General features: G+C 39.1%; 1 long non-coding RNA gene across 1 annotated transcript; it reads left to right on the top strand.

Moving 5' to 3' along the window:
- Positions 1-10,518: 10,518 nt before the first annotated feature.
- On the top strand, positions 10,519-10,827 carry LOC146986271 (uncharacterized). Its single transcript, XR_015036021.1, has 2 exons — positions 10,519-10,637; positions 10,710-10,827. It is a non-coding gene; the product is annotated as an uncharacterized LOC146986271 (long non-coding RNA).
- Positions 10,828-12,068: the final 1,241 nt, after the last annotated feature.

The following is a 12,068-nucleotide window of genomic DNA, read 5'->3' on the forward strand; positions in this document are numbered from 1 at the left end:
TGTTTAAAGTATTTTTATCTTGTGTACAGTATGTGCCATCAACAACATTCTGCAATAACATTATGTGAAACTGAAAGTTCATGCATTTCTTCACTGTATTAAAAAGCAAAAAATAGTTTTTACACTAAATTAAGTCAATGGAAGTACTAATTTAATAAAGTTTAATTAACTTACATGCACTCACAGCATTTACCACATAACAAAGGCCATAAATCAAAGCCATTGAGATGTTTATTTTTCTTACAAATAACATTATACTGTTACATTACACCCCATTATAAAACACAAACTTGGGTGTAGACTTTGAAAACTTTAGACTTTTGTACCCTCCAGTGGAAACATTAAACCACTACATGTCCCATAGTTCAGCAAATACTTATACATTCATCTCTCAGTATCTGACTATCCTGTCCTGTCTGAGATATTCAGCATCATTTTATTTTTATTTAAAGGTTTAATAATCAGGGACGATGCACATTAATAAAACATGACAGAATTAGCCAAAAGGCTTTTTTTTTTTTCTTTTTTTTTAACATCTGTTGTCCCTGGACTGATGTTTAGCCAACCTGTCCAGCCAGCACCTGGCCTGGCTGCGGCCGCCATCTTTTAAAAAATGTTTTTATAGCTCATTGGATTTCGATGAAGACATCAAATTTTATCGATTACGTTTTGCATCTTAAAATAAACGGGCTATAGCCTACACACTCGTCCTCCCAACTATCACTACTTTATCCTTTTAACATTAATTTGTCAGATACAGAATGACTCCCCCCTGACAGCCAAACAAAACAGCTGTTTGTTTTTTTAACAGATTAACAAGGATTTGGATTAAAGTGAATTGGATTAAACTCAGATTAATAAAATCAGACTTCTAGGGGTTTTTGTAGTAGAACTGTTGAAAACTCTACAAACTAAACCCAAACTCTTTCCATTAAAGCAGAAGTAAGTGATATATTTGTGTTAATATAAGTCTTAAATAGTTGTATCTTCCGACAGCAATCACTTACATAGAGTGTTTGGACTGAAACACGGGTCTCTCAGTCACTCTGCTCTGCTCTGAGCCGAGGAGAAAACATTTATCGTATCCTACAGTTTTTATCCAATGAGGAGAGAGAACGGCATGCAGGGCTGTGTGTGCAGCCAAGGGACGCCGTGAATGTGGCGACGTAGGGACGAGGACTGTTATGGTGCGTTCAAGGAAACTCGTATTTTTCCGACCGTGAAGCCGTACCAGTTCGATCTGGTACGAGTTCACCGGTCGGAAGTTACGAGTGGCCGTTATAGTGACTTTCACCGGTAAAACAGGTCGGAAAAACACGAGTGGGTTGCCTGGAACGCTACAAAGTCGTAAATTGTGACTTGAAGCTGTAATTTACGATTTCAAAAGCCTGCCTGGAACGCAGCATTAGCGAAAACGACCGGACCACTTACTTCTGCTTTAATACAAAAAAGTAGTTTCTCGATATAAACTAAAATCAGATGTATCTTGCTGTTCCCTCTCTCCACCAGTAGAGGGCGACACAGCAGCTTCCTTTCCCCCCATGAGGAGCTGCTGCTGCTGCTGCTGCTGTTGGTTTACCCAACTACCAACTACCAACAACTACCACATCCCTCTCTGCTGCTGAAGTGATGCTCCTGAGAGGCCTGGACCAGTTGCTGTAGCAACCAGACACTGTCAGACCGTGAAATAAAAACCGTCAGCATCTTCTCCCCCCCTTTTTTTTTCTTTTTCTCCCCCAGCAATTCCTCGTCCAACACCCTCGCCATGGTTACTGACTGTCAGCTCGGAGGTCAAAGTGTTCCCCTCAGAGGCTCAGGAGTGGGTCTGTGTGTGTGTGTGTGTGTGTGTGTGTGTGTGTGTGTGTGTGTGTGTGTGTATATGTGTGTGTGTGTGTGTGTGTGTGTGTGTGTGTGTGTGTCAGGCGAAACCATACTGAACATACTAATTTTTGTAAACAAAGCTAAACTGCATGTCTGAGAATAGTGAGCTGGCTGGTATCCTAGCAACAGGCTGGTGCTAGAGCGCTATAAATATCCTTTTTGGTGTGTGGAGAGTGTGTGTGTTATGTGTGTTTAGTAGCATGGACACTATCTTGCCATCTGATGAAATACATGCAATGCAGGAAAAAAGATAGAAAGAAGAAGAAAAAGAAGAAAGAAGAAGAAGAAGAAGACGCTCCTGGATCCTCTGTAGTCTGTTACTGCATCATCTCATCTACATGACATGTGTTGTCTGGTGTTTGGCTTCTTGTCCTGCACTCAGCACTGATCTGATCAGTGGGTGTGGTGGTGCAGTGTCCTCGTCCAACCACAAGGTGGATCACCTGTTCCACTTCAGACACAGAGCGAGAGAGTAGGAAAGAGTGAGAGAAGGAGAAAAAAAGATTGTTTTAGGCTGGTTTTGCATGAGTCGAGTTCATGAAAACTGCTGAAATACAAGAAAAACATCCACAAAACAATCATTCATTAACTCTGTTCAGACATTTACCTCCCACCAATGCTTCCCCTCTAATTTTAACAACCAATAAACAGTTTCAATCAAATCTCCAAAGTAGGTTAAAAAAAAGAAGAAATAAGATTAAAAAATAAATAAATAAATAAGAGGCAACAACCCATGTAATCTAATATCTTTGAGCCAGACTGTAACTGAACTTCTTCTGGTGGTTGTGTGCGCCATTTGAGCAGGAAATGTGGGCCCCAATATCAGCAGTGTGTCATCCCATCCAAAGGAAATATAACTGTCACTGGTAGGAGTGCACATAACACATGTCAGCATTTCTTTGTGCCAAAGTATGAACATCATAGCCTCATGGTTGATTTTCTAGAGACAGTCTGTTTACAGAAGGAAAGATGTCACCTTTGGAAGTCCCTATCAATGCTAATCACCAATTAGATGTTATTAGATGTATAAAGAGAAAATTAGAACATAGTAGCTTTTGGTTAAGTTAATTTCTCTTTAATTGTTTTGTGTTTTTTTGTTTTATTAATGGTTGATGGGTTAAATAAACCTGGCTATTACGTTTTTACATAGACTAAGACTACATGCTAATATGTATGGTAGCCTATGTATGCTTTTGTACTGTATATTTTGTGGGGAACCCAGGAAGATGAGCTGAATCTGCTTTAAAAAAAATGTTATTAGCCCTGTTATGTAGCTCAATGCTATCCTGGGTCAAGGGTTAGCAGCTACAGTAAATCTGGCTTTATAACAAAAAGGTTAGGAGGATGAGCTAAACCTATCTTTATAAAGTCCAAAAAGTGTGGTGGCCCTGAAGTGCAAAACACAACGGCAAAAGAGAAAACACAACACAAAAAGAGAAAACACAACACAAAAAGAGAAAACACAACGGCAAAAGAGAAAACACAACACAAAAAGAGAAAACACAACACAAAAAGAGAAAACACAACGGCAAAAGAGAAAACACAACACAAAAAGAGAAAACACAACACAAAAAGAGAAAACACAACACAAAAAGAGAAAACACAACGGCAAATCAGAAAACACAAAAGCAAAAGAGATAACACTACACAGAAAGAGAAAACACAACGACATTAACCAAACCGGAAAAGGTAGGTACCCTCGGGCTGGTTTAGGCAAAGACGGTTGGTTTAGGCGTGTGAAGGGAGTGGTTAAGGTTAGGGTAAGATGCAGGTATAGGCTTAGCCTTGCAGAGGCAGCCAATCAGAGGCAGAGTAAGGCGGGTCTTGGCATGGCCATAGTAGGAAAAAAAGTATCGCAAGCAGGACTAGCACAGAGGCCGCTATGTATTGCCCAAAATGTTTTGCTTTTGTGTTTTCTGATTTGCCGTTGTTTAGTAATTTGTTGTTGTGTTTTCTGTTTTGTTGTTGTGTTTTCTGATTTGCCGTTGTGTTTTCTCTTTTTGTGTTGTGTTTCCTCTTTTTGTGTAGTGTTTTCTCTTTTTGTGTTGTGTTTTCTCTTTTGCCGTTGTGTTTTCTCTTTTGCCGTTGTGTTTTCTCTTTTTGCGTTGTGTTTTCTCTTTTTGTGTTGTGTTTTCTCTTTTTGTGTAGTGTTTTCTCTTTTTGTGTTGTGTTTCTCTTTTTGTGTAGTGTTTTCTCTTTTTGTGTTGTGTTTTCTCTTTTGCCGTTGTGTTTTCTCTTTTTGTGTTGTGTTTTCTCTTTTTGCGTTGTGTTTTCTCTTTTAGCGTTGTGTTTTCTCTTTTAGCGTTGTGTTTTCTCTTTTTGTGTTGTGTTTTCTCTTTTGCCGTTGTTGTCTGATTTGCCGTTGTGTTTTGCACTTCAGGGCCACCGTAAAAAAGTTAGCAGCTATGATAGCATAGCCTGATTCTTAAACATTGGCAGCTAATGCAGCTTCTCCATAATGCTGCTTGCAGCTAACAATAGCATCTAAAACATGCTATGTTAGTGACAATGCTCTGCTTAGCTCCACATTGACTTTATATTAGCAGTTGGCAGCTCATATCACTGATACTGTTTCAGAAAGTTCACTACTAGCACTGAAAAAAATAGTGAATGGAAACATTTACACTCCCCATGTGAGTGTGTTTAGCTACATGAAAACACAAACCTCATGTGACGTTTTACACTTCATCTTGTGGTCACCATTGCATTTTATGCAGTTGCCATTAAAATTTGTTGGTCAGTCAAATACAGTTGTGCTAAATCTAGATATTATTGATCCTCTGTACTCACCACTTTCTGCAGGAGCTCAGTTACCTGAAAGGTGTGTCAACCAAACACTCACCTGATTTATGCTCTTGATGATGTCGGGTTATACCATGAGTGTGGGGGTGCCCATAAGTTTAATATGCTCTGTCAGTAAGTTTCCCCCACTTTCGGGTGATGATACAGTTTGTTTACAAAGTTATAAATTGAGCTTTGTTAGTTGTGTTGATCTTTACTGTTAAAAGTACATTTTCTTATATAATCGGGTTTTTTTTGCAAGTAGACTTGGCACCCTGAATAAAGTGTGGTTCTGCCCTAGCTAATTGTGGAGTAGATAAATGGATAAGCATCTTTGAAAAGGATGTGGGTGTATGTGTGTGCTGCAGCTTTGAGATATGGATCTAAAAATAACATAATTTACAGTTCGAAACAAACAAACAAACAAACAAACAAATACAAATCTGATGTTTGCAGCATTCTTGCAGCTTCTTGTCCAGGCTGCTGACTGTGTTTCCTATTGTATTTGATATCACACACTCTTCTTAGTCTTCCTGTTTGCAAGCTTTACAAGTAAAAAATCTTTAAAGTATTGAAAGGTTTCTTGTGAGCAATAACTTCTTGAAACCTACAGACGGATGGACCCTGGATATTGTTGTGGCAGTGAAATTAAAGCTGAGGCAGCACTTTTACCCCGTAATCACAATTTCATTTCAAATCCAATATTCTGCAACACTACACAAGCAAAAATATGTCTGAATATATTTTGCTGCCTTATCAAACTGTTGTTTGACTTGAGAAGTGTTTCTTTTTTCTTTTAACTATGTGGGGAAAAAAACCCTGACAAGTCCAGACCAAGAAGGCTATTAAACCATCAGAAAGTGCACTAAATTAAATCTGACAGGAATTTCCATTTCCATATAAAACCCATCCTCCTTTATTGATTATAAAAGCTTGCCGGATGGCGATGAGAATCATATTTCTGGTATTACTTTGCACCCTTGGCTATTAAAATGACTGCCCTAGAAAAGATCATGCACTAAATCAAACACAGACGATGATTTTTGTACACGCCAGCGGGGACGTCATGCAAAAAATTATGCAGCAGAACTCAATATTAATTTCTCTCAATCCAGAACAAATTTGAAAAATATTTTGTATTGGAATTCATCACTCTCATAGTGGGTTGATTTTTCCATGTGCCTTCAGCAAAATGACACTTTTTTTTATAGCTTTGAGTTGTGCAAAAAGTACGAGTGAGACAGCACGACTCTAGACAATGAAATACAAAGAGCTGTGTGGCAAAATGTCATTTGCTCGTTATTATCTGAGAGAGAGAAAACACAGAGAAGAAGGGTGAGTTTGGTGCATCATTTCGTCTGAATCACTCCCACTCTGGCTTTTTAATTCAATAAAAAACACCAATGAAAGTCCTGGCCATCTCAGTCCTCCTCGGTGTGGTATAAATTAGGCGCTGCGTCTGTTTCAATTAGGCAGGAAGCAGATGTGACTGCTGTTATCTTCTGTTTCACTTGATGATGATTCATTGATGTTTTCCCCAGGATTTAAAAATATCTCACTGGCAGCGAGGAGCCGAGGTCACTCAGGGTATGATTTAAGATTCTCGACACTCAATTGTCTAATGCAGTTGTCAGTCAATCTGCTAAGGAGTGAAGTTTTCCCTGTCAGTTTTCACCCCGTTCTATTAAAAATCAATATCTGCTCCTCTCTTGTGCTGTGGCCTCTATTCTGCTTTTCATATCTGTGAGTCCATAAACTCAAACCTCCCTCATCCTCAGATCATTTCATAACTTTTTGGGAAACGTAATTATTGTCATTATTATTAATTATCATAATTGAATTATTCTCTTTCCTGCTAATGAGAAGATTGAAAACACTCTGTTGGCACTAGAGCAAAGAGTCCATTAGCTCGTCTAGATTGGCCACAGAGGGAACCAATGATCCTGGCCCCCCCTTAATCCATCAATATCAACTCACTCTCTCACTTGTCCTTAAAGGATTTCTATTATCCATTTGACAATCATGTGGCTCTCAAGTACAGTGCAATAACAAGATAGATCATTACAATTATCAGTTTCAAAATGCTACAAATCTATAATGTAGAACAGTGCATAAAAATCTCTCTCATAATAGGGATTGTATTGGTGGGTGTGTGCTGCTTCAAGTACAAGAGAGACAATGATGAAATCCTGTCGGTCACTGATACACGATATGTGTCTTCTATAGTTTGACGGTTTGTCAGTGTCTATCAGCATCCTGGGAATAGTTGACTTCATAGGAAGAGTTCTAGAATCTGTTGCATTAAAGTCAAACATAATGTTCTAGAATCTGACGTATCATTATGAAACATAACGTTCTAGAATCTGACGTATCATTATCAAACATAACGTTCTAGAATCTGACGTATCATTATGAAACATAACGTTCTAGAATCTGATACTGCTACCACGGCAACTGCATGTGTAGCCTACTGTACATTGCCATCTTGGTTTTCTCTGCACCAGATAGAGTCATCATACTGATGCTAACTGTGTGCTAATTGTTATACTTTTTATTGACCAAACCTCCCATGTTGAATAAACTCTAAAATAAAAAATGACCTAGTTTATCTTCATTGCCTTATTTAATTCATGATACTTTCACTTGTAGATTTCCTGATGCAGACCAGTCAGTTTTTTTTTAACTCAAATCAAAGCAGAAGCTGTAGGTGAACTGAGGGGTCAAGTCAAAAACTGTGTGCTGAGAAAGACGCAAGTCAGAGGTACTTAATTTTTTAAGCAGTTTGTGTGAGGGGAGTGGATAACATCCAGAGGTTTCCCTTCCTTTCTCCCCCTCCACCCCTCCTCTCTCTTGTCTGATGCTCTCTCCTCTTTCTCTCTGCTACGCTTGAACCCAGTGAACCAGCCCTTTCCCTCACAGCTTCTTCCACAGCAACAAGGATGAAAGGCTCCTCTCTGCCTCCACCCTCTCTCCTCATGTGTGAATGAATGAACAGTCTTGACACAACCTCTATCTGCATGCCCACTATCACTGCAGCTCACATTTACCTTTCTATCTGCAGTGACATGAGCGCTGTCTCATCTCTGTGTGTGTGTGACTTTTCATGTCAATAGGACCTGAGTACAGTCGAGATTCACCTTTATAAGGTCAGGCCAGTGCTACACAGTGAAGTGTGAGTAGCTACTGTATGGATTACTTACTCCCTCTACTGATGTACATTGGCTATGTGTGTATCTCACAAATCTCTCTTGTGTTTGAGTGTGTGTGTGTGTGTGTGACTTAGATTGAGCAAGAAACAGATAGTAAAAGTGTGTTTGTGTTTGTCCCCCTAAAATATGTCAACTCACTTCATGACTTCCTTCCCCTTGGGGGTCAACTGTGGGCAATGACAGGAAACAACATGTTTGTTTATGTGTGTGTGTGTCTGTGTGTGTTCTTGTACTTACTACGTTATGAGGACCAGCAAGAGTTTTTAACCAGCAGAGTGCATTTTTGATAAGTGAGGACATTTTGGCCGGTCCTCACTTTTTCCAAGGGCTGTTTGAGGGTTAAGACTTTAGGTTATAATTAGGTTTATATAAGGTTATGGTTAGGCATTTGTTTTGGATGGTTAAGGTTAGGGTAAGGCAAGGGGCTAGGGAATACATTATGTCAATGAGTGTCCTCACAAAGATAGCATTACAAGGATGTGTGTGAGAGAGAGAGAGAGAGAGGGGCAGATGTTTCAAAGCTAAAACCATATTTTTTCATTCCCTTAAAACTCTTCATTTCCTATTCACCTTCCTAATTTAGCCTGCAAATATGAGCTAATTGACAGTAAAAGAGAAGCAGCTGAGACTTGTTGGTTGTTTGTTTTACAGCTATTGAGGCAAAAACCAAACCAAAGTTTTATTTGTCCCTATGATGGCACTAGATAAAAGGTTTACTTATCATTTCAGTTATTCCAGTTCAGTCTTGAAGGTGTTGAAGTGAAAATCCATCCAATTTTCATAAAAATATTTCACTAAAAAAACACAACGTCAAAAACTAGTGGCCCCAGAGGGAAATTCAGGGGATAATCAAAATCATCAAGGCCCACTGTCTGTACAGATGTAGGTTTTATTTCCATCCCAGACTCACAGCACTAACATTTGTCTGCTTGTAAAGCTGCAGTGTTGTTGTTACTCCGCTAATCAATACTGAAACTGCTGTTGTATCATTGATGGGAACGATGGCCAGTTTTAAACATTCATTCACAATGACTGTAGATGAATTAGTTTACTGCCGTCATCTGGCTCCTCTTTGGTTCATGTCGACCGATGAATTTTAAGATAATAACGAAAAAAACTGGAATAAAAAAGGAAATGTGAGATTTGCACATCAAAGAGACTTGGTGCATTCAAGAGCTGCATGTGATGAAGCAACATCTGGACAAGTTTTCTGGAGATTGAAGCCAGTGGCATAAAAAGTTTCAAAAGCTGCACTTCTTCAAACGGCCACTAGAGGCTCCAACAAAGAGTCAGACTAAACATGTCTGGTGAAAAAACAATTTTGATCTCTACTGCTAATTTCCTCTTTCACTTTATATAACTCACTTGTTTAAATCTTATTATTATAGCGTAAAGTTCTGTGTAAATTGAGGGTGTCGCTGCCTCCAGTTAAAGGTAGTCCAGTGTGCGTATGTCCATCTTTATTTACAGTCTAAGGATTAAACTGTTGCAGCAGAGCTACACAGGTCAGTGTGGTGCATTGGAAGAAAATAATTGGAAAATGTTTTGTGTAGTGAGATAATTAATTTTCTCCCTGTGTGACTGCTGTGGCATCAGGCTGCCTGGTGCTGCCTATTGGACGCCCAGCTGTGAACACAGAGAGAGAAAGAAGAAAGAGAGAGAGAGAGTGTGTTTATTAAAATGCAATTAAAAGGAGATCATCATTCAACCAACAATAATCCTGAAACCTGATCTGAAACTGATATCTGTCACATTGTTTAGAGAAGTTATTAATCATTTTTAATCAGATTTCAACTTCAACAAACGAACAAGAAAAAACAAAACATGTCTTTATATTGAGACTCTTCATCATGGAAGAGCTGGATGAGTGAGTGACGTAGACACAGCGATACTGAATGAACGAACTGGAGACAAGAAGAGGTTGGCCTTTTTTTTTGTAGTCATGAAAACAGTGGCTTTTTAATGTAAACACTACATTCGATTGGTTTTTCCAGCACGGACATCCCACATGAAATAACAACCATTCACTAAAGAGGAGTACAGGGAGAGAGAGAGAGAGATAGATTGAGAGAGAGAGAGAGAGAGAGTGAGAGATTGAAAAAAAAAAGCTGCACAGAAAAAAGCATTCACTGGGTAAAGAACAGAACGAAGAGGAGGTCAAATAAAAAATAATGAAGGTAACAGGAACAGAATGCCAAAAACAGGTATATCATGTCATTATACACAGTTGTTTTCTCTTTTAAAAACTAGAACTGAAGAAGGCAAGAAAGAGAGAGGTCTATATAGATAGATGGGTAGATAGATCGATGAGGGGTAACATAGATTAGGTATGAATAGATAACAAATTTCCAAATCTACTTTATTGTGTGTGTAATGTGTGTGAGAGTGCGAGAAAAGTGTGTGTGTGTGTGAGAGACGTGAGAACTGTGCTTTTCATTGTAGACCTGGAAGGTGTGTGTCGAACTGAAAAGAGACAGAAGAATAAGAAGAAGTAGAAGTAGTAGGAGGAGGAGGAGAAGAAGAAGAAAGGCGCATGACTTTATACAGCATTGATGTGTGTACATGCGGCGTCCCTAACTAGCGAACGCAGCGAGAAACGTGCTCTCCCCAAAAAAAGTGGTTGTTTTTTTGTTTTTTTTTCATCATCTTCCTGAAATAATAAAAAATAGATATTGTTATAATATTATATTTAATCGTTCTGAGTCAGGCTAAAGTGAGGACACGGTTCTAATGCAGGGAAACAGGCAAAACGGTAAAGAGGGTAAGGTTGGGGAAGGGGAGGGAGGAGGGGTATGTGTGTGTGGGGCAGTTGGTTGAGGGCAAGAGGAGGAGGAAGAGGAGGAGGGGGCACAGTTCAGAGCATTACAACAACACGGGGTCGGTCTGAGATCGCCACGGGTCCAAATCAGCTCGCTGTCCAACTGGAACCCCTTTTTGCAAAACATCTTTTTTATTATTTAAAAAAGGGAGATATAGAGAAAAATGTTCTGTAGCTACAAAGCACAAGAAAGATTATCTTTTGAGAATATTACAGGATTATCACGATCGTCATCGTCGTCGTCGTTGTGGTTGTTGTTGTTGTCGTCATCGTCTTTGTTGTTGATGATGTTGTGGTAATACCCATGTTCATTGGTTTTTTATTATTAATCATTGTAATAATAAGTGTAGACTTTTTTTCCCCCACTATGAATTCTACATGTCACGGCAAGAATCCCCAAAATCTACACGTCTTCTTCCGAACCTCCCACATCACTTTTCTACTCTTTGAAACTACAACTCTCACTTTTTTTTATTTATTTAGTTTTTTTTTTAGTTTTTTCTTTTTCAGATTTGACCCCGCCCCCTTCCGGTTCAGGAACCAATCACCTGTCTCCTTCATTTGCTGCTATCCATCTTCTTATGTCTTTTTTTTTGTAGTTTTTTTCTCATCTTTTTTTATTTAACTTTTGCAATTTTTATTAAAAGAATTTTTTTTGTTATTATTATCTGAACAGTTTTGATGAGAAGCTTTTTTTTCCTTTTTCTTTTTTTTTAAACCGGTCTCTTTATACAAAGGCTTGAGTATCTCATGCTATCTGTGTCAGGGCTTCAGGAGGAAGAGGAGAAAGAGGAGGAGGAGGAAGAAGAGGAAGAGGGTCGGTTGGCAAAAAAAGACGAGAGGGGCTTCTGTTACCACCCCACCCCCTGAAATCTGGGCGTCATGCCAAAAGAAGGCAAAATGATTGAGATAAATGGATGGATGTGAGAGAAGTAAAGGCATGGTGGTGTGTGTAAATGAAGAGAGAGAGAGAGACAGACAGATAGGTGTGTGTAGGACAGGCAATCAATCAATAAATACATTAATAAATTAATCAACCATTATCAAACCAAGAGTGAGTTTCCTTACATGGAGGATGTTAGTAGGTCTTAGAGGTTATAACAGTGAGGAAGGTAGAGTTATAACGTTGTGTACTTGCTTCTAAAAGCGTAGCTATCTACAGTACAGTACCTCAATTACATGGCACTGATTGGACGTTTAGCACATTTTTCCTATTGGCTCTCGGGCGCAGCCACGACCCCCACGGGTTGGCTGATGGCCGAGGCCAGGCTTCAGGACCACACACGGGAAGCCACTTCACTTCCTGTGGATGAAAACCACGTCTCGAATGCAGGGAGTAAAACGAATGATCAAGAAAAAAACAAAAGAAAAAATCGACA

Source organism: Trachurus japonicus, chromosome 6 (genome assembly GCF_045865225.1).
Source record: "Trachurus japonicus isolate A0001 chromosome 6, Traja_1.0".
NCBI lineage: Eukaryota > Metazoa > Chordata > Actinopteri > Carangiformes > Carangidae > Trachurus > Trachurus japonicus.